The 22,653-nt window shown below is 46.2% G+C and overlaps 50 non-coding genes across 50 annotated transcripts; all 50 read left to right on the top strand.

Moving 5' to 3' along the window:
• The first annotated feature begins 16 nt into the window (after positions 1-16).
• On the top strand, positions 17-90 carry TRNAA-AGC (transfer RNA alanine (anticodon AGC)). The gene has a single exon. It is a non-coding gene; the product is annotated as a tRNA-Ala (tRNA).
• Positions 91-525: 435 nt separating this feature from the next.
• On the top strand, positions 526-599 carry TRNAA-AGC (transfer RNA alanine (anticodon AGC)). The gene has a single exon. It is a non-coding gene; the product is annotated as a tRNA-Ala (tRNA).
• Positions 600-867: 268 nt separating this feature from the next.
• On the top strand, positions 868-941 carry TRNAA-AGC (transfer RNA alanine (anticodon AGC)). Its single transcript has one exon. It is a non-coding gene; the product is annotated as a tRNA-Ala (tRNA).
• Positions 942-1,545: 604 nt separating this feature from the next.
• Positions 1,546-1,619, top strand: TRNAT-AGU (transfer RNA threonine (anticodon AGU)). Its single transcript has one exon. It is a non-coding gene; the product is annotated as a tRNA-Thr (tRNA).
• A 95-nt stretch (positions 1,620-1,714) lies between these two features.
• Positions 1,715-1,788, top strand: TRNAT-AGU (transfer RNA threonine (anticodon AGU)). The gene has a single exon. It is a non-coding gene; the product is annotated as a tRNA-Thr (tRNA).
• A 599-nt stretch (positions 1,789-2,387) lies between these two features.
• Positions 2,388-2,461, top strand: TRNAA-AGC (transfer RNA alanine (anticodon AGC)). Its single transcript has one exon. It is a non-coding gene; the product is annotated as a tRNA-Ala (tRNA).
• A 268-nt stretch (positions 2,462-2,729) lies between these two features.
• TRNAA-AGC (transfer RNA alanine (anticodon AGC)) lies at positions 2,730-2,803 on the top strand. Its single transcript has one exon. It is a non-coding gene; the product is annotated as a tRNA-Ala (tRNA).
• A 267-nt stretch (positions 2,804-3,070) lies between these two features.
• Positions 3,071-3,144, top strand: TRNAA-AGC (transfer RNA alanine (anticodon AGC)). Its single transcript has one exon. It is a non-coding gene; the product is annotated as a tRNA-Ala (tRNA).
• Positions 3,145-3,411: 267 nt separating this feature from the next.
• TRNAT-AGU (transfer RNA threonine (anticodon AGU)) lies at positions 3,412-3,485 on the top strand. Its single transcript has one exon. It is a non-coding gene; the product is annotated as a tRNA-Thr (tRNA).
• A 264-nt stretch (positions 3,486-3,749) lies between these two features.
• On the top strand, positions 3,750-3,823 carry TRNAT-AGU (transfer RNA threonine (anticodon AGU)). The gene has a single exon. It is a non-coding gene; the product is annotated as a tRNA-Thr (tRNA).
• Positions 3,824-4,761: 938 nt separating this feature from the next.
• TRNAT-AGU (transfer RNA threonine (anticodon AGU)) lies at positions 4,762-4,835 on the top strand. The gene has a single exon. It is a non-coding gene; the product is annotated as a tRNA-Thr (tRNA).
• Positions 4,836-4,930: 95 nt separating this feature from the next.
• On the top strand, positions 4,931-5,004 carry TRNAT-AGU (transfer RNA threonine (anticodon AGU)). Its single transcript has one exon. It is a non-coding gene; the product is annotated as a tRNA-Thr (tRNA).
• A 265-nt stretch (positions 5,005-5,269) lies between these two features.
• Positions 5,270-5,343, top strand: TRNAT-AGU (transfer RNA threonine (anticodon AGU)). Its single transcript has one exon. It is a non-coding gene; the product is annotated as a tRNA-Thr (tRNA).
• A 769-nt stretch (positions 5,344-6,112) lies between these two features.
• TRNAA-AGC (transfer RNA alanine (anticodon AGC)) lies at positions 6,113-6,186 on the top strand. Its single transcript has one exon. It is a non-coding gene; the product is annotated as a tRNA-Ala (tRNA).
• A 435-nt stretch (positions 6,187-6,621) lies between these two features.
• On the top strand, positions 6,622-6,695 carry TRNAA-AGC (transfer RNA alanine (anticodon AGC)). The gene has a single exon. It is a non-coding gene; the product is annotated as a tRNA-Ala (tRNA).
• Positions 6,696-6,963: 268 nt separating this feature from the next.
• Positions 6,964-7,037, top strand: TRNAA-AGC (transfer RNA alanine (anticodon AGC)). The gene has a single exon. It is a non-coding gene; the product is annotated as a tRNA-Ala (tRNA).
• A 941-nt stretch (positions 7,038-7,978) lies between these two features.
• TRNAT-AGU (transfer RNA threonine (anticodon AGU)) lies at positions 7,979-8,052 on the top strand. The gene has a single exon. It is a non-coding gene; the product is annotated as a tRNA-Thr (tRNA).
• A 95-nt stretch (positions 8,053-8,147) lies between these two features.
• Positions 8,148-8,221, top strand: TRNAT-AGU (transfer RNA threonine (anticodon AGU)). Its single transcript has one exon. It is a non-coding gene; the product is annotated as a tRNA-Thr (tRNA).
• A 95-nt stretch (positions 8,222-8,316) lies between these two features.
• Positions 8,317-8,390, top strand: TRNAT-AGU (transfer RNA threonine (anticodon AGU)). Its single transcript has one exon. It is a non-coding gene; the product is annotated as a tRNA-Thr (tRNA).
• Positions 8,391-9,163: 773 nt separating this feature from the next.
• TRNAT-AGU (transfer RNA threonine (anticodon AGU)) lies at positions 9,164-9,237 on the top strand. The gene has a single exon. It is a non-coding gene; the product is annotated as a tRNA-Thr (tRNA).
• A 264-nt stretch (positions 9,238-9,501) lies between these two features.
• Positions 9,502-9,575, top strand: TRNAA-AGC (transfer RNA alanine (anticodon AGC)). The gene has a single exon. It is a non-coding gene; the product is annotated as a tRNA-Ala (tRNA).
• A 268-nt stretch (positions 9,576-9,843) lies between these two features.
• Positions 9,844-9,917, top strand: TRNAA-AGC (transfer RNA alanine (anticodon AGC)). The gene has a single exon. It is a non-coding gene; the product is annotated as a tRNA-Ala (tRNA).
• Positions 9,918-10,695: 778 nt separating this feature from the next.
• On the top strand, positions 10,696-10,769 carry TRNAA-AGC (transfer RNA alanine (anticodon AGC)). The gene has a single exon. It is a non-coding gene; the product is annotated as a tRNA-Ala (tRNA).
• A 773-nt stretch (positions 10,770-11,542) lies between these two features.
• On the top strand, positions 11,543-11,616 carry TRNAT-AGU (transfer RNA threonine (anticodon AGU)). The gene has a single exon. It is a non-coding gene; the product is annotated as a tRNA-Thr (tRNA).
• Positions 11,617-11,711: 95 nt separating this feature from the next.
• On the top strand, positions 11,712-11,785 carry TRNAT-AGU (transfer RNA threonine (anticodon AGU)). The gene has a single exon. It is a non-coding gene; the product is annotated as a tRNA-Thr (tRNA).
• Positions 11,786-12,050: 265 nt separating this feature from the next.
• On the top strand, positions 12,051-12,124 carry TRNAA-AGC (transfer RNA alanine (anticodon AGC)). The gene has a single exon. It is a non-coding gene; the product is annotated as a tRNA-Ala (tRNA).
• A 604-nt stretch (positions 12,125-12,728) lies between these two features.
• Positions 12,729-12,802, top strand: TRNAT-AGU (transfer RNA threonine (anticodon AGU)). Its single transcript has one exon. It is a non-coding gene; the product is annotated as a tRNA-Thr (tRNA).
• A 773-nt stretch (positions 12,803-13,575) lies between these two features.
• TRNAT-AGU (transfer RNA threonine (anticodon AGU)) lies at positions 13,576-13,649 on the top strand. The gene has a single exon. It is a non-coding gene; the product is annotated as a tRNA-Thr (tRNA).
• A 264-nt stretch (positions 13,650-13,913) lies between these two features.
• TRNAA-AGC (transfer RNA alanine (anticodon AGC)) lies at positions 13,914-13,987 on the top strand. Its single transcript has one exon. It is a non-coding gene; the product is annotated as a tRNA-Ala (tRNA).
• A 269-nt stretch (positions 13,988-14,256) lies between these two features.
• On the top strand, positions 14,257-14,330 carry TRNAA-AGC (transfer RNA alanine (anticodon AGC)). Its single transcript has one exon. It is a non-coding gene; the product is annotated as a tRNA-Ala (tRNA).
• A 778-nt stretch (positions 14,331-15,108) lies between these two features.
• Positions 15,109-15,182, top strand: TRNAA-AGC (transfer RNA alanine (anticodon AGC)). Its single transcript has one exon. It is a non-coding gene; the product is annotated as a tRNA-Ala (tRNA).
• Positions 15,183-15,960: 778 nt separating this feature from the next.
• On the top strand, positions 15,961-16,034 carry TRNAT-AGU (transfer RNA threonine (anticodon AGU)). The gene has a single exon. It is a non-coding gene; the product is annotated as a tRNA-Thr (tRNA).
• Positions 16,035-16,129: 95 nt separating this feature from the next.
• TRNAT-AGU (transfer RNA threonine (anticodon AGU)) lies at positions 16,130-16,203 on the top strand. Its single transcript has one exon. It is a non-coding gene; the product is annotated as a tRNA-Thr (tRNA).
• Positions 16,204-16,468: 265 nt separating this feature from the next.
• TRNAA-AGC (transfer RNA alanine (anticodon AGC)) lies at positions 16,469-16,542 on the top strand. Its single transcript has one exon. It is a non-coding gene; the product is annotated as a tRNA-Ala (tRNA).
• Positions 16,543-17,146: 604 nt separating this feature from the next.
• TRNAT-AGU (transfer RNA threonine (anticodon AGU)) lies at positions 17,147-17,220 on the top strand. Its single transcript has one exon. It is a non-coding gene; the product is annotated as a tRNA-Thr (tRNA).
• Positions 17,221-17,315: 95 nt separating this feature from the next.
• On the top strand, positions 17,316-17,389 carry TRNAT-AGU (transfer RNA threonine (anticodon AGU)). Its single transcript has one exon. It is a non-coding gene; the product is annotated as a tRNA-Thr (tRNA).
• Positions 17,390-17,822: 433 nt separating this feature from the next.
• On the top strand, positions 17,823-17,896 carry TRNAT-AGU (transfer RNA threonine (anticodon AGU)). The gene has a single exon. It is a non-coding gene; the product is annotated as a tRNA-Thr (tRNA).
• Positions 17,897-17,991: 95 nt separating this feature from the next.
• Positions 17,992-18,065, top strand: TRNAT-AGU (transfer RNA threonine (anticodon AGU)). The gene has a single exon. It is a non-coding gene; the product is annotated as a tRNA-Thr (tRNA).
• Positions 18,066-18,333: 268 nt separating this feature from the next.
• Positions 18,334-18,407, top strand: TRNAA-AGC (transfer RNA alanine (anticodon AGC)). The gene has a single exon. It is a non-coding gene; the product is annotated as a tRNA-Ala (tRNA).
• Positions 18,408-18,674: 267 nt separating this feature from the next.
• Positions 18,675-18,748, top strand: TRNAA-AGC (transfer RNA alanine (anticodon AGC)). Its single transcript has one exon. It is a non-coding gene; the product is annotated as a tRNA-Ala (tRNA).
• Positions 18,749-19,015: 267 nt separating this feature from the next.
• TRNAT-AGU (transfer RNA threonine (anticodon AGU)) lies at positions 19,016-19,089 on the top strand. Its single transcript has one exon. It is a non-coding gene; the product is annotated as a tRNA-Thr (tRNA).
• Positions 19,090-19,353: 264 nt separating this feature from the next.
• Positions 19,354-19,427, top strand: TRNAT-AGU (transfer RNA threonine (anticodon AGU)). Its single transcript has one exon. It is a non-coding gene; the product is annotated as a tRNA-Thr (tRNA).
• A 95-nt stretch (positions 19,428-19,522) lies between these two features.
• TRNAT-AGU (transfer RNA threonine (anticodon AGU)) lies at positions 19,523-19,596 on the top strand. The gene has a single exon. It is a non-coding gene; the product is annotated as a tRNA-Thr (tRNA).
• Positions 19,597-19,864: 268 nt separating this feature from the next.
• On the top strand, positions 19,865-19,938 carry TRNAA-AGC (transfer RNA alanine (anticodon AGC)). Its single transcript has one exon. It is a non-coding gene; the product is annotated as a tRNA-Ala (tRNA).
• A 267-nt stretch (positions 19,939-20,205) lies between these two features.
• TRNAA-AGC (transfer RNA alanine (anticodon AGC)) lies at positions 20,206-20,279 on the top strand. The gene has a single exon. It is a non-coding gene; the product is annotated as a tRNA-Ala (tRNA).
• A 267-nt stretch (positions 20,280-20,546) lies between these two features.
• Positions 20,547-20,620, top strand: TRNAT-AGU (transfer RNA threonine (anticodon AGU)). The gene has a single exon. It is a non-coding gene; the product is annotated as a tRNA-Thr (tRNA).
• A 264-nt stretch (positions 20,621-20,884) lies between these two features.
• On the top strand, positions 20,885-20,958 carry TRNAT-AGU (transfer RNA threonine (anticodon AGU)). The gene has a single exon. It is a non-coding gene; the product is annotated as a tRNA-Thr (tRNA).
• Positions 20,959-21,896: 938 nt separating this feature from the next.
• TRNAT-AGU (transfer RNA threonine (anticodon AGU)) lies at positions 21,897-21,970 on the top strand. The gene has a single exon. It is a non-coding gene; the product is annotated as a tRNA-Thr (tRNA).
• A 95-nt stretch (positions 21,971-22,065) lies between these two features.
• On the top strand, positions 22,066-22,139 carry TRNAT-AGU (transfer RNA threonine (anticodon AGU)). Its single transcript has one exon. It is a non-coding gene; the product is annotated as a tRNA-Thr (tRNA).
• Positions 22,140-22,404: 265 nt separating this feature from the next.
• TRNAT-AGU (transfer RNA threonine (anticodon AGU)) lies at positions 22,405-22,478 on the top strand. The gene has a single exon. It is a non-coding gene; the product is annotated as a tRNA-Thr (tRNA).
• The last annotated feature ends 175 nt before the right edge of the window (positions 22,479-22,653 follow it).

Below are 22,653 nucleotides of genomic sequence, written 5' to 3'. Positions count from 1 at the left end.
AACAAGACGCTGCGCAGGCGCCTTGGCTTAGTTGGTTAAAGCGCCTGTCTAGCAAACAGGAGATCGTGAGTTCGAATCTCACCGGTGTCTCGAGAGTCAAGACTAACGTCTCTTCTGATTTTTTTGTTTTCGAAGTATTGTTCGAAATACTTCCAATGGTGTCACTGCCTGAACAAGACGCTGCGCAGACGCCGTGGCTTATTTGGTTAAATTTCCTGTCTAGTAAACAGGAGATCGTGAGTTCGAATCTCACCGGTGCCTCGAGAGTCAAGACAAACGTCTCTCTAGTTTTTTGTTTTCGAAGTTTAGTTCGAAATACTTCTGATGGTGTCACTGCCTGAACAAGACGCTGCGCAGGCGCCGTGGCTTAGTTAGTTAAAGCGCCTGTCTAGTGAAAGGAAGATCGTGAGTTCAAATCTCACCTGTGCCTCGAGAAGCAAGACAAACGTCTCTCAAGTTTTTTGTTCTCGAAGTTTAGTTCGAAATACTTCTGATGGTGTCACTGCCTGAACAAGACGCTGCACAAGCGCCGTGGCTTAGTTGGTTAAAGCGCCTGTCTAGCAAACAGGAGATCGTGCGTTCGAATCTCACCGGTGCCTCGAGAGTCAAGACTAACGTCTCTTCTGATTTTTTTTTGTTTTCGAAGTATTGTTCGAAATACTTCCAATGGTGTCACTGCCTGAACAAGATGCTGCGCAGACGCCGTGGCTTATTTGGTTAAATTTCCTGTCTAGTAAACCGGAGATCGTGAGTTGGAATCTCACCGGTGCCTCGAGAGTCAAGACAAACGTCTCTGTAGTTTTTTGTTTTCGAAGTATAGTTCTAAATACTTGTGATGGTGTCACTCCCTGAACAAGACGCTGCGCAGGCGCCTTGGCTTAGTTGGTTAAAGCGCCTGTCTAGCAAACAGGAGATCGTGAGTTCGAATCTCACCGGTGCCTCGAGAGTCAAGACTAACGTCTCTTCTGATTTTTTTTGTTTTCGAAGTATTGTTCGAAATACTTCCAATGGTGTCACTGCCTGAACAAGACGCTGCGCAGACGCCGTGGCTTATTTGGTTAAATTTCCTGTCTAGTAAACAGGAGATCGTGAGTTCGAATCTCACCGGTGCCTCGAGAGTCAAGACAAACGTCTCTCTAGTTTTTTGTTTTCGAAGTTTAGTTCGAAATACTTCTGATCGCGTCACTTCCTGAACAAGACGCTGTGCAGGCGCCATGGCTTAGTTGGTTAAAGCGCCTGTCTAGTAAACAGAAGATCTTGAGTTCGAATCTCACCGGTGCCTCGAGAGTCAAGACAAACGTATCTCTAGTTTTTTGTTTTCAAGTTTAGTTCCAAATACTTCTGATGGTGTCACTGCCTGAACAAGACGCTGCGCAGGCGCCGTGGATTAGTTAGTTAAAGCGCCTGTCTAGTAAACAGGAGATCGTGAGTTCGAATCTCACCGGTGCCTCGAGAGTCAAGACAAACGTCTCTCTAGTTTTTTGTTTTCGAAGTTTAGTTCGAAATACTTCTGATGGTGTCACTGCCTGATCAAGACGCTGCGCAGGCGCCGTGGCTTAGTTGGTAAAAGCGCCTGTCTAGTAAACAGGAGATCATGAGTTCGAATCTCACCGGTGCCTCGAGAGTCAAGACAAACGTCTCTCTAGTTTTTTCTTTTCGAAGTTCAGTTCAAAATACTTCTGATGGTGTCACTGTCTGAACAAGACGCTGCGCAGGCGCCGTGGCTTAGTTGGTAAAAGCGCCTGTCTAGTAAACAGGAGATCATGAGTTCGAATCTCACCGGTGCCTCGAGAGTCAAGACAAACGTCTCTCTAGTTTTTTCTTTTCGAAGTTCAGTTCAAAATACTTCTGATGGTGTCACTGTCTGAACAAGACGCTGCGCAGGCGCCGTGGCTTAGTTAGTTAAAGCGCCTGTCTAGTAAACCGGTGATCGTGAGTTCGAATCTCACCGGTGCCTCGAGAGTCAAGACAAACGTCTCTCTAGTTTTTTGTTTTCGAAGTTTAGTTCGAAATACTTCTGATGGTGTCACTGCCTGAACAAGACGCTGCGCAGGCGCCGTGGCTTAGCTGGTTAAAGCGCCTGTCTAGTAAACAGATCATGAGTTCGAATCTCACCGGTGCCTCGAGAGTCAAGACAAACGTCTCTCTAGTTTTTGGTTTTCGAAGTTTAGTTCGAAATAATTCTGATGGTGTCACTGCCTGAACAAGACGCTGCGCAGGCGCCGTGGCTTAGTTAGTTAAAGCGCCTGTCTAGTGAAAGGAAGATCGTGAGTTCGAATCTCACCTGTGCCTCGAGAAGCAAGACAAACGTCTCTCAAGTTTTTTGTTCTCGAAGTTTAGTTCGAAATACTTCTGATGGTGTCACTGCCTGAACAAGACGCTGCACAAGCGCCGTGGCTTAGTTGGTTAAAGCGCCTGTCTAGCAAACAGGAGATCGTGCGTTCGAATCTCACCGGTGCCTCGAGAGTCAAGACTAACGTCTCTTCTGATTTTTTTTTGTTTTCGAAGTATTGTTCGAAATACTTCCAATGGTGTCACTGCCTGAACAAGATGCTGCGCAGACGCCGTGGCTTATTTGGTTAAATTTCCTGTCTAGTGAACAGGAGATCGTGAGTTGGAATCTCACCGGTGCCTCGAGAGTCAAGACAAACGTCTCTGTAGTTTTTTGTTTTCGAAGTTTAGTTCTAAATACTTGTGATGGTGTCACTCCCTGAACAAGACGCTGCGCAGGCGCCTTGGCTTAGTTGGTTAAAGCGCCTGTCTAGCAAACAGGAGATCGTGAGTTCGAATCTCACCGGTGCCTCGAGAGTCAAGACTAACGTCTCTTCTGATTTTTTTTGTTTTCGAAGTATTGTTCGAAATACTTCCAATGGTGTCACTGCCTGAACAAGATGCTGCGCAGACGCCGTGGCTTATTTGGTTAAATTTCCTGTCTAGTAAACCGGAGATCGTGAGTTGGAATCTCACCGGTGCCTCGAGAGTCAAGACAAACGTCACTGTAGTTTTTTGTTTTCGAAGTTTAGTTCTAAATACTTGTGATGGTGTCACTCCCTGAACAAGACGCTGCGCAGGCGCCTTGGCTTAGTTGGTTAAAGGGCCTGTCTAGCAAACAGGAGATCGTGAGTTCGAATCTCACCGGTGCCTCGAGAGTCAAGACTAACGTCTCTTCTGATTTTTTTTGTTTTCGAAGTATTGTTCGAAATACTTCCAATGGTGTCACTGCCTGAACAAGACGCTGCGCAGACGCCGTGGCTTATTTGGTTAAATTTCCGGTCTAGTAAACAGGAGATCGTGAGTTCGAATCTCACCGGTGCCTCGAGAGTCAAGGCAAACGTCTCTCTAGTTTTTTGTTTTCGAAGTTTAGTTCGAAATACTTCTGATGGTGTCACTGCCTGATCAAGACGCTGCGCAGGCGCCGTGGCTTAGTTGGTTAAAGCGCCTGTCTAGTAAACAGGAGATCATGAGTTCGAATCTCACCGGTGCCTCGAGAGTCAAGACAAACGTCTCTCTAGTTTTTTCTTTTCGAAGTTCAGTTCAAAATACTTCTGATGGTGTCACTGTCTGAACAAGACGCTGCGCAGGCGCCGTGGCTTAGTTAGTTAAAGCGCCTGTCTAGTAAACCGGAGATCGTGAGTTCGAATCTCACCGGTGCCTCGAGAGTCAAGACAAACGTCTCTCTAGTTTTTTGTTTTCGAAGTTTAGTTCGAAATACTTCTGATGGTGTCACTGCCTGATCAAGACGCTGCGCAGGCGCCGTGGCTTAGTTGGTTAAAGCGCCTGTCTAGTAAACAGGAGATCATGAGTTCGAATCTCACCGGTGCCTCGAGAGTCAAGACAAACGTCTCTCTAGTTTTTTGTTTTCAAAGTTCAGTTCGAAATACTTCTGATGGTGTCACTGTCTGAACAAGACGCTGCGCAGGCGCCGTGGCTTAGTTAGTTAAAGCGCCTGTCTAGTAAACCGGAGATCGTGAGCTCGAATCTCACCGGTGCCTCGAGAGTCAAGACAAACGTCTCTCTAAATTTTTGTTTTCGAAGTTTAGTTCGAAATACTTCTGATCGCGTCACTTCCTGAACAAGACGCTGTGCAGGCGCCATGGCTTAGTTGGTTAAAGCGCCTGTCTAGTAAACAGGAGATCTTGAGTTCGAATCTCACCGGTGCCTCGAGAGTGAAGACAAACGTATCTCTAGTTTTTTGTTTTCAAGTTTAGTTCCAAATACTTCTGATGGTGTCACTGCCTGAACAAGACGCTGCGCAGGCGCCGTGGATTAGTTGGTTAAAGCGCCTGTCTAGTGAACAGGAGATCATGAGTTTGAATCTCACAGGTGCCTCGATAGTCAAGACAAACGTCTCTCTAGTTTTTTGTTTTCGAAGTTTAGTTCGAAATACTTCTGATCGCGTCACTTCCTGAACAAGACGCTGTGCAGGCGCCATGGCTTAGTTGGTTAAAGCGCCTGTCTAGTAAACGGGAGATCTTGAGTTCGAATCTCACCGGTGCCTCGAGAGTCAAGACAAACGTATCTCTAGTTTTTTGTTTTCAAGTTTAGTTCCAAATACTTCTGATGGTGTCACTGCCTGAACAAGACGCTGCGCAGGCGCCGTGGATTAGTTAGTTAAAGCGCCTGTCTAGTAAACAGGAGATCGTGAGTTCGAATCTCACCGGTGCCTCGAGAGTTAAGACAAACGTCTCTCTAGTTTTTTGTTTTCGAAGTTTAGTTCGAAATACTTCTGATGGTGTCACTGCCTGATCAAGACGCTGCGCAGGCGCCGTGGCTTAGTTGGTTAAAGCGCCTGTCTAGTAAACAGGAGATCATGAGTTCGAATCTCACCGGTGCCTCGAGAGTCAAGACAAACGTCTCTCTAGTTTTTTCTTTTCGAAGTTCAGTTCAAAATACTTCTGATGGTGTCACTGTCTGAACAAGACGCTGCGCAGGCGCCGTGGCTTAGTTGGTTAAAGCGCCTGTCTAGTAAACAGGAGATCATGAGTTCGAATCTCACCGGTGCCTCGAGAGTCAAGACAAACGTCTCTCTAGTTTTTGGTTTTCGAAGTTTAGTTCGAAATAATTCTGATGGTGTCACTGCCTGAACAAGACGCTGCGCAGGCGCCGTGGCTTAGTTAGTTAAAGCGCCTGTCTAGTAAACAGGATTATCGTGAGTTCGAATCTCACCGGTGCCTCGAGAGTCAAGACAAACGTCTCTCTAGTTTTTTGTTTTCGAAGTTTAGTTCGAAATACTTCTGATGGTGTCACTGCCTGATCAAGACGCTGCGCAGGCGCCGTGGCTTAGTTGGTTAAAGCGCCTGTCTAGTAAACAGGAGATCATGAGTTCGAATCTCACCGGTGCCTCGAGAGTCAAGACTAACGTCTCTTCTGATTTTTTTTGTTTTCGAAGTATTGTTCGAAATACTTCCAATGGTGTCACTGCCTGAACAAGATGCTGCGCAGACGCCGTGGCTTATTTGGTTAAATTTCCTGTCTAGTAAACAGGAGATCGTGAGTTCGAATCTCACCGGTGCCTCGAGAGTCAAGACAAACGTCTCTCTAGTTTTTTGTTTTCGAAGTTTAGTTCCAAATACTTCTGATGGTGTCACTGCCTGAACAAGACGCTGCGCAGGCGCCGTGGATTAGTTAGTTAAAGCGCCTGTCTAGTAAACAGGAGATCGTGAGTTTAAATCTCACCGGTGCCTCGGGAGTCAAGACTAACGTCTCTCTAGTTTTTTGTTTTGGAACATTCATGACTTCTTTGCGCAAATACGTACACGGACACAAGGAAAAGAGGCAAACAACACGGGCGCCCGTGTTGTTTGCCTCTTTTCCTTGTGTCCGTGTACGTGTTTGCGCAAAGAAGTCATGATCGAGTACGAACTCGCCCAACTTTCAGTACTTTTGTTTACGAAGTTTAGTTCGAAATACTTCTGATGGTGTCACTGCCTGAACAAAATGCTGCGCAGGCGCCGTGGCTTAGTTAAAGCGCCTGTCTAGTAAACAGGAGATCGTGAGTTGGAATCTCACCGGTGCCTCGAGAGTCAAGACAAACGTCTCTGTAGTTTTTTGTTTTCGAAGTTTAGTTCTAAATACTTGTGATGGTGTCACTCCCTGAACAAGACGCTGCGCAGGCGCCTTGGCTTAGTTGGTTAAAGCGCCTGTCTAGCAAACAGGAGATCGTGAGTTCGAATCTCACCGGTGTCTCGAGAGTCAAGACTAACGTCTCTTCTGATTTTTTTGTTTTCGAAGTATTGTTCGAAATACTTCCAATGGTGTCACTGCCTGAACAAGACGCTGCGCAGACGCCGTGGCTTATTTGGTTAAATTTCCTGTCTAGTAAACAGGAGATCGTGAGTTCGAATCTCACCGGTGCCTCGAGAGTCAAGACAAACGTCTCTCTAGTTTTTTGTTTTCGAAGTTTAGTTCGAAATACTTCTGATGGTGTCACTGCCTGAACAAGACGCTGCGCAGGCGCCGTGGCTTAGTTAGTTAAAGCGCCTGTCTAGTGAAAGGAAGATCGTGAGTTCAAATCTCACCTGTGCCTCGAGAAGCAAGACAAACGTCTCTCAAGTTTTTTGTTCTCGAAGTTTAGTTCGAAATACTTCTGATGGTGTCACTGCCTGAACAAGACGCTGCACAAGCGCCGTGGCTTAGTTGGTTAAAGCGCCTGTCTAGCAAACAGGAGATCGTGCGTTCGAATCTCACCGGTGCCTCGAGAGTCAAGACTAACGTCTCTTCTGATTTTTTTTTGTTTTCGAAGTATTGTTCGAAATACTTCCAATGGTGTCACTGCCTGAACAAGATGCTGCGCAGACGCCGTGGCTTATTTGGTTAAATTTCCTGTCTAGTAAACCGGAGATCGTGAGTTGGAATCTCACCGGTGCCTCGAGAGTCAAGACAAACGTCTCTGTAGTTTTTTGTTTTCGAAGTTTAGTTCTAAATACTTGTGATGGTGTCACTCCCTGAACAAGACGCTGCGCAGGCGCCTTGGCTTAGTTGGTTAAAGCGCCTGTCTAGCAAACAGGAGATCGTGAGTTCGAATCTCACCGGTGCCTCGAGAGTCAAGACTAACGTCTCTTCTGATTTTTTTTGTTTTCGAAGTATTGTTCGAAATACTTCCAATGGTGTCACTGCCTGAACAAGATGCTGCGCAGACGCCGTGGCTTATTTGGTTAAATTTCCTGTCTAGTAAACCGGAGATCGTGAGTTGGAATCTCACCGGTGCCTCGAGAGTCAAGACAAACGTCTCTCTAAATTTTTGTTTTCGAAGTTTAGTTCGAAATACTTCTCATCGCGTCACTTCCTGAACAAGACGCTGTGCAGGCGCCATGGCTTAGTTGGTTAAAGCGCCTGTCTAGTAAACAGGAGATCTTGAGTTCGAATCTCACCGGTGCCTCGAGAGTGAAGACAAACGTATCTCTAGTTTTTTGTTTTCAAGTTTAGTTCCAAATACTTCTGATGGTGTCACTGCCTGAACAAGACGCTGCGCAGGCGCCGTGGATTAGTTGGTTAAAGCGCCTGTCTAGTGAACAGGAGATCATGAGTTTGAATCTCACAGATGCCTCGATAGTCAAGACAAACGTCTCTCTAGTTTTTTGTTTTCGAAGTTTAGTTCGAAATACTTCTGATCGCGTCACTTCCTGAACAAGACGCTGTGCAGGCGCCATGGCTTAGTTGGTTAAAGCGCCTGTCTAGTAAACGGGAGATCTTGAGTTCGAATCTCACCGGAGCCTCGAGAGTCAAGACAAACGTATCTCTAGTTTTTTGTTTTCAAGTTTAGTTCCAAATACTTCTGATGGTGTCACTGCCTGAACAAGACGCTGCGCAGGCGCCGTGGATTAGTTAGTTAAAGCGCCTGTCTAGTAAACAGGAGATCGTGAGTTCGAATCTCACCGGTGCCTCGAGAGTTAAGACAAACGTCTCTCTAGTTTTTTGTTTTCGAAGTTTAGTTCGAAATACTTCTGATGGTGTCACTGCCTGATCAAGACGCTGCGCAGGCACCGTGGCTTAGTTGGTTAAAGCGCCTGTCTAGTAAACAGGAGATCATGAGTTCGAATCTCACCGGTGCCTCGAGAGTCAAGACAAACGTCTCTCTAGTTTTTGGTTTTCGAAGTTTAGTTCGAAATAATTCTGATGGTGTCACTGCCTGAACAAGACGCTGCGCAGGCGCCGTGGCTTAGTTAGTTAAAGCGCCTGTCTAGTAAACAGGAGATCGTGAGTTCGAATCTCACCGGTGCCTCGAGAGTCAAGACAAACGTCTCTCTAGTTTTTTGTTTTCGAAGTTTAGTTCGAAATACTTCTGATGGTGTCACTGCCTGATCAAGACGCTGCGCAGGCGCCGTGGCTTAGTTGGTTAAAGCGCCTGTCTAGTAAACAGGAGATCATGAGTTCGAATCTCACCGGTGCCTCGAGAGTCAAGACTAACGTCTCTTCTGATTTTTTTTGTTTTCGAAGTATTGTTCGAAATACTTCCAATGGTGTCACTGCCTGAACAAGATGCTGCGCAGACGCCGTGGCTTATTTGGTTAAATTTCCTGTCTAGTAAACAGGAGATCGTGAGTTCGAATCTCACCGGTGCCTCGAGAGTCAACACAAACGTCTCTCTAGTTTTTTGTTTTCGAAGTTTAGTTCCAAATACTTCTGATGGTGTCACTGCCTGAACAAGACGCTGCGCAGGCGCCGTGGATTAGTTAGTTAAAGCGCCTGTCTAGTAAACAGGAGATCGTGAGTTTAAATCTCACCGGTGCCTCGGGAGTCAAGACTAACGTCTCTCTAGTTTTTTGTTTTGGAACATTCATGACTTCTTTGCGCAAATACGTACACGGACACAAGGAAAAGAGGCAAACAACACGGGCGCCCGTGTTGTTTGCCTCTTTTCCTTGTGTCCGTGTACGTGTTTGCGCAAAGAAGTCATGATCGAGTACGAACTCGCCCAACTTTCAGTACTTTTGTTTTCGAAGTTTAGTTCGAAATACTTCTGATGGTGTCACTGCCTGAACAAAATGCTGCGCAGGCGCCGTGGCTTAGTTAGTTAAAGCGCCTGTCTAGTAAACAGGAGATCGTGAGTTCGAATCTCACCGCTGCCTCGAGAGTCATGACAAACATCTCTCTAGTTTTTTGTTTTCGAAGTTTAGTTCGAAATACTTCTGATGGTGTCACTGCCTGAACAAGACGCTGCGCAGGCGCCGTGGCTTAGTTGGTTAAAGCGCCTGTCTAGTAAACAGGAGATCATGAGTTCGAATCTCACCGGTGCCTCGAGAGTCAAGACAAACGTCTCTCTAGTTTTTGGTTTTCGAAGTTTAGTTCGAAATAATTCTGATGGTGTCACTGCCTGAACAAGACGCTGCGCAGGCGCCGTGGCTTAGTTAGTTAAAGCGCCTGTCTAGTGAAAGGAAGATCGTGAGTTCGAATCTCACCTGTGCCTCGAGAAGCAAGACAAACGTCTCTCAAGTTTTTTGTTCTCGAAGTTTAGTTCGAAATACTTCTGATGGTGTCACTGCCTGAACAAGACGCTGCACAAGCGCCGTGGCTTAGTTGGTTAAAGCGCCTGTCTAGCAAACAGGAGATCGTGCGTTCGAATCTCACCGGTGCCTCGAGAGTCAAGACTAACGTCTCTTCTGATTTTTTTTTGTTTTCGAAGTATTGTTCGAAATACTTCCAATGGTGTCACTGCCTGAACAAGATGCTGCGCAGACGCCGTGGCTTATTTGGTTAAATTTCCTGTCTAGTAAACCGGAGATCGTGAGTTGGAATCTCACCGGTGCCTCGAGAGTCAAGACAAACGTCTCTGTAGTTTTTTGTTTTCGAAGTTTAGTTCTAAATACTTGTGATGGTGTCACTCCCTGAACAAGACGCTGCGCAGGCGCCTTGGCTTAGTTGGTTAAAGCGCCTGTCTAGCAAACAGGAGATCGTGAGTTCGAATCTCACCGGTGCCTCGAGAGTCAAGACTAACGTCTCTTCTGATTTTTTTTGTTTTCGAAGTATTGTTCGAAATACTTCCAATGGTGTCACTGCCTGAACAAGATGCTGCGCAGACGCCGTGGCTTATTTGGTTAAATTTCCTGTCTAGTAAACCGGAGATCGTGAGTTGGAATCTCACCGGTGCCTCGAGAGTCAAGACAAACGTCTCTGTAGTTTTTTGTTTTCGAAGTTTAGTTCTAAATACTTGTGATGGTGTCACTGCCTGAACAAGACGCTGCGCAGGCGCCGTGGCTTAGTTAGTTAAAGCGCCTGTCTAGTGAAAGGAAGATCGTGAGTTCGAATCTCACCTGTGCCTCGAGAAGCAAGACAAACGTCTCTCAAGTTTTTTGTTCTCGAAGTTTAGTTCGAAATACTTTTGATGCTGTCACTGCCTGAACAACACGCTGCACAAGCGCCGTGGCTTAGTTGGTTAAAGCGCCTGTCTAGTAAACAGCAGATCGTGAGTTCGAATCTCACTGGTGCCTCGAGAGTCAAGACTAACGTCTCTTCTGATTTTTTTTTGTTTTCGAAGTATTGTTCGAAATACTTCCAATGGTGTCACTGCCTGAACAAGACGCTGCGCAGACGCCGTGGCTTATTTGGTTAAATTTCCTGTCTAGTAAACCGGAGATCGTGAGTTGGAATCTCACCGGTGCCTCGAGAGTCAAGACAAACGTCTCTGTAGTTTTTTGTTTTCGAAGTTTAGTTCTAAATACTTGTGATGGTGTCACTCCCTGAACAAGACGCTGCGCAGGCGCCTTGGCTTAGTTGGTTAAAGCGCCTGTCTAGCAAACAGGAGATCGTGAGTTCGAATCTCACCGGTGCCTCGAGAGTCAAGACTAACGTCTCTTCTGATTTTTTTTGTTTTCGAAGTATTGTTCGAAATACTTCCAATGGTGTCACTGCCTGAACAAGACGCTGCGCAGACGCCGGGGCTTATTTGGTTAAATTTCCTGTCTAGTAAACCGGAGATCGTGAGTTGGAATCTCACCGGTGCCTCGAGAGTCAAGACAAACGTCTCTCTAGTTTTTTGTTTTCGATGTTTATTTCGAAATACTTCTGATGGTGTCACTGCCTGAACAAGACGCTGCGCAGGCGCCGTGGCTTAGTTGGTTAAAGCGCCTGTCTAGTGAACAGGAGATCATGAGTTTGAATCTCACAGGTGCCTCGATAGTCAAGACAAACGTCTCTCTAGTTTTTTGTTTTCGAAGTTTAGTTCGAAATACTTCTGATGGTGTCACTGCCTGAACAAGACGCTGCGCAGGCGCCGTGGATTAGTTAGTTAAAGCGCCTGTCTAGTAAACAGGAGATCGTGAGTTTAAATCTCACCGGTGCCTCAGGAGTCAAGACTAACGTCTCTCTAGTTTTTTGTTTTGGAACATTCATGACTTCTTTGCGCAAATACGTACACGGACACAAGGAAAAGAGGCAAACAACACGGGCGCCCGTGTTGTTTGCCTCTTTTCCTTGTGTCCGTGTACGTGTTTGCGCAAAGAAGTCATGATCGAGTACGAACTCGCCCAACTTTCAGTACTTTTGTTTTCGAAGTTTAGTTCGAAATACTTCTGATGGTGTCACTGCCTGAACAAAATGCTGCGCAGGCGCCGTGGCTTAGTTAGTTAAAGCGCCTGTCTAGTAAACAGGAGATCGTGAGTTCGAATCTCACCGGTGCCTCGAGAGTCAAGACAAACTTCTCTCTAGTTTTTTGTTTTCGAAGTTTATTTCGAAATACTTCTGATGGTGTCACTGCCTGAACAAGACGCTGCGCAGGCGCCGTGGCTTAGTTGGTTAAAGCGCCTGTCTAGTAAACAGCAGATCGTGAGTTCGAATCTCACCGGTGCCTCGAGAGTCAAGACAAACGTCTCTCTAGTTTTTTTGTTTTCGAAGTTCAGTTCGAAATACTTCCAATGGTGTCACTGCCTGAACAAGATGCTGCGCAGACGCCGTGGCTTATTTGGTTAAATTTCCTGTCTAGTAAACCGGAGATCGTGAGTTGGAATCTCACCGGTGCCTCGAGAGTCAAGACAAACGTCTCTCTAGTTTTTTGTTTTCGAAGTTTAGTTCTAAATACTTGTGATGGTGTCACTCCCTGAACAAGACGCTGCGCAGGCGCCTTGGCTTAGTTGGTTAAAGCGCCTGTCTAGCAAACAGGAGATCGTGAGTTCGAATCTCACCGGTGCCTCGAGAGTCAAGACTAACGTCTCTTCTGATTTTTTTTGTTTTCGAAGTATTGTTCGAAATACTTCCAATGGTGTCACTGCCTGAACAAGACGCTGCGCAGACGCCGTGGCTTATTTGGTTAAATTTCCTGTCTAGTAAACAGGAGATCGTGAGTTCGAATCTCACCGGTGCCTCGAGAGTCAAGACAAACGTCTCTCTAGTTTTTTGTTTTCGAAGTTTAGTTCGAAATACTTCTGATCGCGTCACTTCCTGAACAAGACGCTGTGCAGGCGCCATGGCTTAGTTGGTTAAAGCGCCTGTCTAGTAAACAGAAGATCTTGAGTTCGAATCTCACCGGTGCCTCGAGAGTCAAGACAAACGTATCTCTAGTTTTTTGTTTTCAAGTTTAGTTCCAAATACTTCTGATGGTGTCACTGCCTGAACAAGACGCTGCGCAGGCGCCGTGGATTAGTTAGTTAAAGCGCCTGTCTAGTAAACAGGAGATCGTGAGTTCGAATCTCACCGGTGCCTCGAGAGTCAAGACAAACGTCTCTCTAGTTTTTTGTTTTCGAAGTTTAGTTCGAAATACTTCTGATGGTGTCACTGCCTGATCAAGACGCTGCGCAGGCGCCGTGGCTTAGTTGGTAAAAGCGCCTGTCTAGTAAACAGGAGATCATGAGTTCGAATCTCACCGGTGCCTCGAGAGTCAAGACTAACGTCTCTTCTGATTTTTTTTGTTTTCGAAGTATTGTTCGAAATACTTCCAATGGTGTCACTGCCTGAACAAGATGCTGCGCAGACGCCGTGGCTTATTTGGTTAAATTTCCTGTCTAGTAAACAGGAGATCGTGAGTTCGAATCTCACCGGTGCCTCGAGAGTCAACACAAACGTCTCTCTAGTTTTTTGTTTTCGAAGTTTAGTTCCAAATACTTCTGATGGTGTCACTGCCTGAACAAGACGCTGCGCAGGCGCCGTGGATTAGTTAGTTAAAGCGCCTGTCTAGTAAACAGGAGATCGTGAGTTTAAATCTCACCGGTGCCTCGGGAGTCAAGACTAACGTCTCTCTAGTTTTTTGTTTTGGAACATTCATGACTTCTTTGCGCAAATACGTACACGGACACAAGGAAAAGAGGCAAACAACACGGGCGCCCGTGTTGTTTGCCTCTTTTCCTTGTGTCCGTGTACGTGTTTGCGCAAAGAAGTCATGATCGAGTACGAACTCGCCCAACTTTCAGTACTTTTGTTTTCGAAGTTTAGTTCGAAATACTTCTGATGGTGTCACTGCCTGAACAAAATGCTGCGCAGGCGCCGTGGCTTAGTTAGTTAAAGCGCCTGTCTAGTAAACAGGAGATCGTGAGTTCGAATCTCACCGCTGCCTCGAGAGTCATGACAAACATCTCTCTAGTTTTTTGTTTTCGAAGTTTAGTTCGAAATACTTCTGATGGTGTCACTGCCTGAACAAGACGCTGCGCAGGCGCCGTGGCTTAGTTGGTTAAAGCGCCTGTCTAGTAAACAGGAGATCATGAGTTCGAATCTCACCGGTGCCTCGAGAGTCAAGACAAACGTCTCTCTAGTTTTTGGTTTTCGAAGTTTAGTTCGAAATAATTCTGATGGTGTCACTGCCTGAACAAGACGCTGCGCAGGCGCCGTGGCTTAGTTAGTTAAAGCGCCTGTCTAGTGAAAGGAAGATCGTGAGTTCGAATCTCACCTGTGCCTCGAGAAGCAAGACAAACGTCTCTCAAGTTTTTTGTTCTCGAAGTTTAGTTCGAAATACTTCTGATGGTGTCACTGCCTGAACAAGACGCTGCACAAGCGCCGTGGCTTAGTTGGTTAAAGCGCCTGTCTAGCAAACAGGAGATCGTGCGTTCGAATCTCACCGGTGCCTCGAGAGTCAAGACTAACGTCTCTTCTGATTTTTTTTTTGTTTTCGAAGTATTGTTCGAAATACTTCCAATGGTGTCACTGCCTGAACAAGATGCTGCGCAGACGCCGTGGCTTATTTGGTTAAATTTCCTGTCTAGTAAACCGGAGATCGTGAGTTGGAATCTCACCGGTGCCTCGAGAGTCAAGACAAACGTCTCTGTAGTTTTTTGTTTTCGAAGTTTAGTTCTAAATACTTGTGATGGTGTCACTCCCTGAACAAGACGCTGCGCAGGCGCCTTGGCTTAGTTGGTTAAAGCGCCTGTCTAGCAAACAGGAGATCGTGAGTTCGAATCTCACCGGTGCCTCGAGAGTCAAGACTAACGTCTCTTCTGATTTTTTTTGTTTTCGAAGTATTGTTCGAAATACTTCCAATGGTGTCACTGCCTGAACAAGATGCTGCGCAGACGCCGTGGCTTATTTGGTTAAATTTCCTGTCTAGTAAACCGGAGATCGTGAGTTGGAATCTCACCGGTGCCTCGAGAGTCAAGACAAACGTCTCTGTAGTTTTTTGTTTTCGAAGTTTAGTTCTAAATACTTGTGATGGTGTCACTGCCTGAACAAGACGCTGCGCAGGCGCCGTGGCTTAGTTAGTTAAAGCGCCTGTCTAGTGAAAGGAAGATCGTGAGTTCGAATCTCACCTGTGCCTCGAGAAGCAAGACAAACGTCTCTCAAGTTTTTTGTTCTCGAAGTTTAGTTCGAAATACTTTTGATGCTGTCACTGCCTGAACAACACGCTGCACAAGCGCCGTGGCTTAGTTGGTTAAAGCGCCTGTCTAGTAAACAGCAGATCGTGAGTTCGAATCTCACTGGTGCCTCGAGAGTCAAGACTAACGTCTCTTCTGATTTTTTTTTGTTTTCGAAGTATTGTTCGAAATACTTCCAATGGTGTCACTGCCTGAACAAGACGCTGCGCAGACGCCGTGGCTTATTTGGTTAAATTTCCTGTCTAGTAAACCGGAGATCGTGAGTTGGAATCTCACCGGTGCCTCGAGAGTCAAGACAAACGTCTCTGTAGTTTTTTGTTTTCGAAGTTTAGTTCTAAATACTTGTGATGGTGTCACTCCCTGAACAAGACGCTGCGCAGGCGCCTTGGCTTAGTTGGTTAAAGCGCCTGTCTAGCAAACAGGAGATCGTGAGTTCGAATCTCACCGGTGTCTCGAGTCGAGAGTCAAGACTAACGTCTCTTCTGATTTTTTTTGTTTTCGAAGTATTGTTCGAAATACTTCCAATGGTGTCACTGCCTGAACAAGACGCTGCGCAGACGCCGGGGCTTATTTGGTTAAATTTCCTGTCTAGTAAACCGGAGATCGTGAGTTGGAATCTCACCGGTGCCTCGAGAGTCAAGACAAACGTCTCTCTAGTTTTTTGTTTTCGATGTTTATTTCGAAATACTTCTGATGGTGTCACTGCCTGAACAAGACGCTGCGCAGGCGCCGTGGCTTAGTTGGTTAAAGCGCCTGTCTAGTGAACAGGAGATCATGAGTTTGAATCTCACAGGTGCCTCGATAGTCAAGACAAACGTCTCTCTAGTTTTTTGTTTTCGAAGTTTAGTTCGAAATACTTCTGATGGTGTCACTGCCTGAACAAGACGCTGCGCAGGCGCCGTGGATTAGTTAGTTAAAGCGCCTGTCTAGTAAACAGGAGATCGTGAGTTTAAATCTCACCGGTGCCTCAGGAGTCAAGACTAACGTCTCTCTAGTTTTTTGTTTTGGAACATTCATGACTTCTTTGCGCAAATACGTACACGGACACAAGGAAAAGAGGCAAACAACACGGGCGCCCGTGTTGTTTGCCTCTTTTCCTTGTGTCCGTGTACGTGTTTGCGCAAAGAAGTCATGATCGAGTACGAACTCGCCCAACTTTCAGTACTTTTGTTTTCGAAGTTTAGTTCGAAATACTTCTGATGGTGTCACTGCCTGAACAAAATGCTGCGCAGGCGCCGTGGCTTAGTTAGTTAAAGCGCCTGTCTAGTAAACAGGAGATCGTGAGTTCGAATCTCACCGGTGCCTCGAGAGTCAAGACAAACTTCTCTCTAGTTTTTTGTTTTCGAAGTTTATTTCGAAATACTTCTGATGGTGTCACTGCCTGAACAAGACGCTGCGCAGGCGCCGTGGCTTAGTTGGTTAAAGCGCCTGTCTAGTAAACAGCAGATCGTGAGTTCGAATCTCACCGGTGCCTCGAGAGTCAAGACAAACGTCTCTCTAGTTTTTTTGTTTTCGAAGTTCAGTTCGAAATACTTCCAATGGTGTCACTGCCTGAACAAGATGCTGCGCAGACGCCGTGGCTTATTTGGTTAAATTTCCTGTCTAGTAAACCGGAGATCGTGAGTTGGAATCTCACCGGTGCCTCGAGAGTCAAGACAAACGTCTCTCTAGTTTTTTGTTTTCGAAGTTTAGTTCTAAATACTTGTGATGGTGTCACTCCCTGAACAAGACGCTGCGCAGGCGCCTTGGCTTAGTTGGTTAAAGCGCCTGTCTAGCAAACAGGAGATCGTGAGTTCGAATCTCACCGGTGCCTCGAGAGTCAAGACTAACGTCTCTTCTGATTTTTTTTGTTTTCGAAGTATTGTTCGAAATACTTCCAATGGTGTCACTGCCTGAACAAGACGCTGCGCAGACGCCGTGGCTTATTTGGTTAAATTTCCTGTCTAGTAAACAGGAGATCGTGAGTTCGAATCTCACCGGTGCCTCGAGAGTCAAGACAAACGTCTCTCTAGTTTTTTGTTTTCGAAGTTTAGTTCGAAATACTTCTGATCGCGTCACTTCCTGAACAAGACGCTGTGCAGGCGCCATGGCTTAGTTGGTTAAAGCGCCTGTCTAGTAAACAGAAGATCTTGAGTTCGAATCTCACCGGTGCCTCGAGAGTCAAGACAAACGTATCTCTAGTTTTTTGTTTTCAAGTTTAGTTCCAAATACTTCTGATGGTGTCACTGCCTGAACAAGACGCTGCGCAGGCGCCGTGGATTAGTTAGTTAAAGCGCCTGTCTAGTAAACAGGAGATCGTGAGTTCGAATCTCACCGGTGCCTCGAGAGTCAAGACAAACGTCTCTCTAGTTTTTTGTTTTCGAAGTTTAGTTCGAAATACTTCTGATGGTGTCACTGCCTGATCAAGACGCTGCGCAGGCGCCGTGGCTTAGTTGGTAAAAGCGCCTGTCTAGTAAACAGGAGATCATGAGTTCGAATCTCACCGGTGCCTCGAGAGTCAAGACAAACGTCTCTCTAGTTTTTTCTTTTCGAAGTTCAGTTCAAAATTCTTCTGATGGTGTCACTGTCTGAACAAGACGCTGCGCAGGCGCCGTGGCTTAGTTGGTAAAAGCGCCTGTCTAGTAAACAGGAGATCATGAGTTCGAATCTCACCGGTGCCTCGAGAGTCAAGACAAACGTCTCTCTAGTTTTTTCTTTTCGAAGTTCAGTTCAAAATACTTCTGATGGTGTCACTGTCTGAACAAGACGCTGCGCAGGCGCCGTGGCTTAGTTAGTTAAAGCGCCTGTCTAGTAAACCGGTGATCGTGAGTTCGAATCTCACCGGTGCCTCGAGAGTCAAGACAAACGTCTCTCTAGTTTTTTGTTTTCGAAGTTTAGTTCGAAATACTTCTGATGGTGTCACTGCCTGAACAAGACGCTGCGCAGGCGCAGTGGCTTAGCTGGTTAAAGCGCCTGTCTAGTAAACAGGAGATCATGAGTTCGAATCTCACCGGTGCCTCGAGAGTCAAGACAAACGTCTCTCTAGTTTTTGGTTTTCGAAGTTTAGTTCGAAATAATTCTGATGGTGTCACTGCCTGAACAAGACGCTGCGCAGGCGCCGTGGCTTAGTTAGTTAAAGCGCCTGTCTAGTAAACAGGAGATCGTGAGTTCGAATCTCACCGGTGCCTCGAGAGTCAAGACAAACGTCTCTCTAGTTTTTTGTTTTCGAAGTTTAGTTCGAAATACTTCTGATGGTGTCACTGCCTGATCAAGACGCTGCGCAGGCGCCGTGGCTTAGTTGGTTAAAGCGCCTGTCTAGTAAACAGGAGATCATGAGTTCGAATCTCACCGGTGCCTCGAGAGTCAAGACTAACGTCTCTTCTGATTTTTTTTTGTTTTCGAAGTATTGTTCGAAATACTTCCAATGGTGTCACTGCCTGAACAAGATGCTGCGCAGACGCCGTGGCTTATTTGGTTAAATTTCCTGTCTAGTGAACAGGAGATCGTGAGTTGGAATCTCACCGGTGCCTCGAGAGTCAAGACAAACGTCTCTGTAGTTTTTTGTTTTCGAAGTTTAGTTCTAAATACTTGTGATGGTGTCACTCCCTGAACAAGACGCTGCGCAGGCGCCTTGGCTTAGTTGGTTAAAGCGCCTGTCTAGCAAACAGGAGATCGTGAGTTCGAATCTCACCGGTGCCTCGAGAGTCAAGACTAACGTCTCTTCTGATTTTTTTTGTTTTCGAAGTATTGTTCGAAATACTTCCAATGGTGTCACTGCCTGAACAAGATGCTGCGCAGACGCCGTGGCTTATTTGGTTAAATTTCCTGTCTAGTAAACCGGAGATCGTGAGTTGGAATCTCACCGGTGCCTCGAGAGTCAAGACAAACGTCTCTGTAGTTTTTTGTTTTCGAAGTTTAGTTCTAAATACTTGTGATGGTGTCACTCCCTGAACAAGACGCTGCGCAGGCGCCTTGGCTTAGTTGGTTAAAGGGCCTGTCTAGCAAACAGGAGATCGTGAGTTCGAATCTCACCGGTGCCTCGAGAGTCAAGACTAACGTCTCTTCTGATTTTTTTTGTTTTCGAAGTATTGTTCGAAATACTTCCAATGGTGTCACTGCCTGAACAAGACGCTGCGCAGACGCCGTGGCTTATTTGGTTAAATTTCCTGTCTAGTAAACAGGAGATCGTGAGTTCGAATCTCACCGGTGCCTCGAGAGTCAAGGCAAACGTCTCTCTAGTTTTTTGTTTTCGAAGTTTAGTTCGAAATACTTCTGATGGTGTCACTGCCTGATCAAGACGCTGCGCAGGCGCCGTGGCTTAGTTGGTTAAAGCGCCTGTCTAGTAAACAGGAGATCATGAGTTCGAATCTCACCGGTGCCTCGAGAGTCAAGACAAACGTCTCTCTAGTTTTTTGTTTTCGAAGTTTAGTTCGAAATACTTCTGATGGTGTCACTGCCTGAACAAGACGCTGCGCAGGCGCAGTGGCTTAGCTGGTTAAAGCGCCTGTCTAGTAAACAGGAGATCATGAGTTCGAATCTCACCGGTGCCTCGAGAGTCAAGACAAACGTCTCTCTAGTTTTTGGTTTTCGAAGTTTAGTTCGAAATAATTCTGATGGTGTCACTGCCTGAACAAGACGCTGCGCAGGCGCCGTGGCTTAGTTAGTTAAAGCGCCTGTCTAGTAAACAGGAGATCGTGAGTTCGAATCTCACCGGTGCCTCGAGAGTCAAGACAAACGTCTCTCTAGTTTTTTGTTTTCGAAGTTTAGTTCGAAATACTTCTGATGGTGTCACTGCCTGATCAAGACGCTGCGCAGGCGCCGTGGCTTAGTTGGTTAAAGCGCCTGTCTAGTAAACAGGAGATCATGAGTTCGAATCTCACCGGTGCCTCGAGAGTCAAGACTAACGTCTCTTCTGATTTTTTTTTGTTTTCGAAGTATTGTTCGAAATACTTCCAATGGTGTCACTGCCTGAACAAGATGCTGCGCAGACGCCGTGGCTTATTTGGTTAAATTTCCTGTCTAGTGAACAGGAGATCGTGAGTTGGAATCTCACCGGTGCCTCGAGAGTCAAGACAAACGTCTCTGTAGTTTTTTGTTTTCGAAGTTTAGTTCTAAATACTTGTGATGGTGTCACTCCCTGAACAAGACGCTGCGCAGGCGCCTTGGCTTAGTTGGTTAAAGCGCCTGTCTAGCAAACAGGAGATCGTGAGTTCGAATCTCACCGGTGCCTCGAGAGTCAAGACTAACGTCTCTTCTGATTTTTTTTGTTTTCGAAGTATTGTTCGAAATACTTCCAATGGTGTCACTGCCTGAACAAGATGCTGCGCAGACGCCGTGGCTTATTTGGTTAAATTTCCTGTCTAGTAAACCGGAGATCGTGAGTTGGAATCTCACCGGTGCCTCGAGAGTCAAGACAAACGTCTCTGTAGTTTTTTGTTTTCGAAGTTTAGTTCTAAATACTTGTGATGGTGTCACTCCCTGAACAAGACGCTGCGCAGGCGCCTTGGCTTAGTTGGTTAAAGGGCCTGTCTAGCAAACAGGAGATCGTGAGTTCGAATCTCACCGGTGCCTCGAGAGTCAAGACTAACGTCTCTTCTGATTTTTTTTGTTTTCGAAGTATTGTTCGAAATACTTCCAATGGTGTCACTGCCTGAACAAGACGCTGCGCAGACGCCGTGGCTTATTTGGTTAAATTTCCTGTCTAGTAAACAGGAGATCGTGAGTTCGAATCTCACCGGTGCCTCGAGAGTCAAGGCAAACGTCTCTCTAGTTTTTTGTTTTCGAAGTTTAGTTCGAAATACTTCTGATGGTGTCACTGCCTGATCAAGACGCTGCGCAGGCGCCGTGGCTTAGTTGGTTAAAGCGCCTGTCTAGTAAACAGGAGATCATGAGTTCGAATCTCACCGGTGCCTCGAGAGTCAAGACAAACGTCTCTCTAGTTTTTTCTTTTCGAAGTTCAGTTCAAAATACTTCTGATGGTGTCACTGTCTGAACAAGACGCTGCGCAGGCGCCGTGGCTTAGTTAGTTAAAGCGCCTGTCTAGTAAACCGGAGATCGTGAGTTCGAATCTCACCGGTGCCTCGAGAGTCAAGACAAACGTCTCTCTAGTTTTTTGTTTTCGAAGTTTAGTTCGAAATACTTCTGATGGTGTCACTGCCTGATCAAGACGCTGCGCAGGCGCCGTGGCTTAGTTGGTTAAAGCGCCTGTCTAGTAAACAGGAGATCATGAGTTCGAATCTCACCGGTGCCTCGAGAGTCAAGACAAACGTCTCTCTAGTTTTTTGTTTTCAAAGTTCAGTTCGAAATACTTCTGATGGTGTCACTGTCTGAACAAGACGCTGCGCAGGCGCCGTGGCTTAGTTAGTTAAAGCGCCTGTCTAGTAAACCGGAGATCGTGAGCTCGAATCTCACCGGTGCCTCGAGAGTCAAGACAAACGTCTCTCTAAATTTTTGTTTTCGAAGTTTAGTTCGAAATACTTCTGATCGCGTCACTTCCTGAACAAGACGCTGTGCAGGCGCCATGGCTTAGTTGGTTAAAGCGCCCGTCTAGTAAACAGGAGATCTTGAGTTCGAATCTCACCGGTGCCTCGAGAGTGAAGACAAACGTATCTCTAGTTTTTTGTTTTCAAGTTTAGTTCCAAATACTTCTGATGGTGTCACTGCCTGAACAAGACGCTGCGCAGGCGCCGTGGATTAGTTGGTTAAAGCGCCTGTCTAGTGAACAGGAGATCATGAGTTTGAATCTCACAGGTGCCTCGATAGTCAAGACAAACGTCTCTCTAGTTTTTTGTTTTCGAAGTTTAGTTCGAAATACTTCTGATCGCGTCACTTCCTGAACAAGACGCTGTGCAGGCGCCATGGCTTAGTTGGTTAAAGCGCCTGTCTAGTAAACGGGAGATCTTGAGTTCGAATCTCACCGGTGCCTCGAGAGTCAAGACAAACGTATCTCTAGTTTTTTGTTTTCAAGTTTAGTTCCAAATACTTCTGATGGTGTCACTGCCTGAACAAGACGCTGCGCAGGCGCCGTGGATTAGTTAGTTAAAGCGCCTGTCTAGTAAACAGGAGATCGTGAGTTCGAATCTCACCGGTGCCTCGAGAGTTAAGACAAACGTCTCTCTAGTTTTTTGTTTTCGAAGTTTAGTTCGAAATACTTCTGATGGTGTCACTGCCTGATCAAGACGCTGCGCAGGCGCCGTGGCTTAGTTGGTTAAAGCGCCTGTCTAGTAAACAGGAGATCATGAGTTCGAATCTCACCGGTGCCTCGAGAGTCAAGACAAACGTCTCTCTAGTTTTTTCTTTTCGAAGTTCAGTTCAAAATACTTCTGATGGTGTCACTGTCTGAACAAGACGCTGCGCAGGCGCCGTGGCTTAGTTGGTTAAAGCGCCTGTCTAGTAAACAGGAGATCATGAGTTCGAATCTCACCGGTGCCTCGAGAGTCAAGACAAACGTCTCTCTAGTTTTTGGTTTTCGAAGTTTAGTTCGAAATAATTCTGATGGTGTCACTGCCTGAACAAGACGCTGCGCAGGCGCCGTGGCTTAGTTAGTTAAAGCGCCTGTCTAGTAAACAGGATTATCGTGAGTTCGAATCTCACCGGTGCCTCGAGAGTCAAGACAAACGTCTCTCTAGTTTTTTGTTTTCGAAGTTTAGTTCGAAATACTTCTGATGGTGTCACTGCCTGATCAAGACGCTGCGCAGGCGCCGTGGCTTAGTTGGTTAAAGCGCCTGTCTAGTAAACAGGAGATCATGAGTTCGAATCTCACCGGTGCCTCGAGAGTCAAGACTAACGTCTCTTCTGATTTTTTTTGTTTTCGAAGTATTGTTCGAAATACTTCCAATGGTGTCACTGCCTGAACAAGATGCTGCGCAGACGCCGTGGCTTATTTGGTTAAATTTCCTGTCTAGTAAACAGGAGATCGTGAGTTCGAATCTCACCGGTGCCTCGA

Source organism: Rhipicephalus microplus, chromosome 5 (assembly GCF_043290135.1).
Source record: "Rhipicephalus microplus isolate Deutch F79 chromosome 5, USDA_Rmic, whole genome shotgun sequence".
Classification (NCBI taxonomy): Eukaryota; Metazoa; Arthropoda; class Arachnida; order Ixodida; family Ixodidae; genus Rhipicephalus; species Rhipicephalus microplus.
This window is presented reverse-complemented; position numbering and strand designations above follow the sequence as displayed.